The sequence below is a fragment of the Orycteropus afer genome, unplaced genomic scaffold (assembly GCF_000298275.1).
Source record: "Orycteropus afer afer isolate SDZICR_OR568_19922 unplaced genomic scaffold, OryAfe1.0 scaffold00182, whole genome shotgun sequence".
Lineage (NCBI taxonomy): Eukaryota > Metazoa > Chordata > Mammalia > Tubulidentata > Orycteropodidae > Orycteropus > Orycteropus afer.
Genome location: NW_006921769.1, coordinates 4054634 through 4056879, shown reverse-complemented (window position 1 = coordinate 4056879; position 2246 = coordinate 4054634). Strand labels below are relative to the sequence as shown.

The 2246-nt window shown below is 38.8% G+C and overlaps 1 protein-coding gene across 1 annotated transcript in view; it reads right to left on the bottom strand.

The window, feature by feature from the left end:
• ENPP3 (ectonucleotide pyrophosphatase/phosphodiesterase 3) overlaps nt 1-2246 on the bottom strand; it is a 134767-nt gene that overhangs the window by 104581 nt on the left and 27940 nt on the right. The gene's annotated exons all lie outside the window — the stretch shown is intronic.

The following is a 2246-nucleotide window of genomic DNA, read 5'->3' as shown; positions in this document are numbered from 1 at the left end:
AGATACAGATATAGATATACTTTATGTATCTAGAGAGAGAGAGTGTGTATATGTGTGCATATTCATAGCTTTCATCATGCTGTTGAGTTGTGGTGTTAGCGAAGAATGCTGAAAATACCATGGACTACTGCTAAAAGAACTAACAAATCTGCCCTGGAAGAAGTGCAGCTGGAATGCTCCTTGGAAGTGAGAATGGCCAGACTTCATCTCACCTACTTTGGTCATATTGTCAGAAGTGATCATTCCCTGGAGAAGGATATCATGCCTGGTAAAGAGGAAGATTAAGGAAAAAGGGGAAAGTCCTCAACGAGATGGATTGACACAGTGGCTGCAGTGATGGGCTCAGGTATAGCAAGGATTGTGATGCTGGCACAGAACCAAGCAGTGTTTTGTTCTGTTGTACGTAGGTGCGACTCACTGCACCTAATAACAACAACATATATATCTATAAGGAGCTCTGGTGGCGTAGTGTCTAAGGCATTTGACTACTAACCAGAAGGCTAGCAGTTCAAACCCACCAGCCATGCCACAGAAAGAAGACTGGACAATCTACGTCCATAAAGATTTACCACCTCAGAAACCCAATGGTAGTTGCTATTAGTCAGAGTTGACTGGATGGCAATGAGTTTTTTTTCTTTTTTTCTTTTTTGGTTATATATATCTGTATCTATATCTATCTATCTATCTATAGTGTAATGTGTGTGTTTGTGTGTATATAAATAGACATGTAATGTATGGATGTATGTGTGTGTGTGTATATATATATATATATATATATATACATACATACATACACACACACAAACTAGCCAACCTAGTAAATTGCAGTCAACAGATATTAATGAATCACCAGCTGAGGCACTTTCTATGGCTGAATAGCAATCCTACCATATTCCTCGTAAGTGCCATTGACTCCATTTTTACACAAATTAAAGTATATGTGTGAATTTCAAAAAGAATGTTAGAATAATTAAAATGTTGTTGTTGTTGTTGTTGTTATGTGCCGTCGAGTCGGCCCCGACTCATAGTGACCCCTCCTTGGGTTTTCGAGGCAGTATCACTACGGAAGTAGGATTGCCCAACCTTCCTTCCAAGGAGTGGCTGGTGGGTTTGAACCGCCAGCCTTCTAGTTAGCAGGCAAGTGTCTTAGCCACTATGCTACCAGAGCTCCCATAATTAAAATAAGAAATTGTAATTTTAGTCCTGTATTCACACCCACCCATTTCCATTGAGTAGATTCTGACTCCTAGCAACCTCCACTGGGTTTCCAAGCTGTGAATCTTTATGGATGGAAGCAGATAGCCTGGTCTTCCTCCTGCAGAGCAGCTGGTTATCAATCAAATGCCTTACCCACAACACCACCAGACCTCATCATATTCATCACAGTGTACAACAAAACTCACTCTTTGGCTTCCAGACCTTTTCCAAGAAGTCTGGAAGCAAATACTTAAAATATGCATGTTCTACGAAGTAATAAAATATAATCAGTGATAAAATATGATAATAAAAAGCATACCATGATCAGCCAAAAGGATAATATTGACGCAATTGTGTAAGTTCCGCTGTTTTAGGCCTTCCATCAGCATTCCAAAAGTTTGATCTACCAACTGTAAAGCTTGAATTACCTAAGAAAAGAATGTAGAGTTAACAGTACTTCATGAATTATATAAATTAACAAAACCATTATCTAACTGAGTAAAAATTAAACACATTTCCTTCACTCGAATCACTCGTTTTTGAAACAGAACACAAGAGTCCAGCATCCATGATACCAAAATTACCAATACTAAATTCTCTAAATTTCTATAGAAAGTTAAGTCGTGTTCTCCACAAAGAAAAAGAAACTGGCCAGTCAACATATGAAAAAAAAATTCATCCTCAACAAACATGTGCAACTGCAAATGTGTACATGATTGTTATGTATTTGAGAAAAGGGAGTTCACAGGAACTTCTATAGAAGTCTAAACTGTTACACACCTTCTGGAGATCAAGTGACAATGTGTATCCTGAGAGTTAAAAATGTGCATACCTCATAAACTAATAATTCTCCTTCTGGGCATAAGTTCTAAGTAAATAATTAGAGGACAAATAAATGAAAACTAACAAACAAGGATTTGTTGTTGTTAAGTGCCATCTAGTCGTTTCTGACCCATAGCGACCCCATGCACAGCAGAACGAAACACTGCCCGATCCCGCGCCAGCCCCACAATCCCTGCTATACTTGAGCCCATCATCGCAGCCACGGT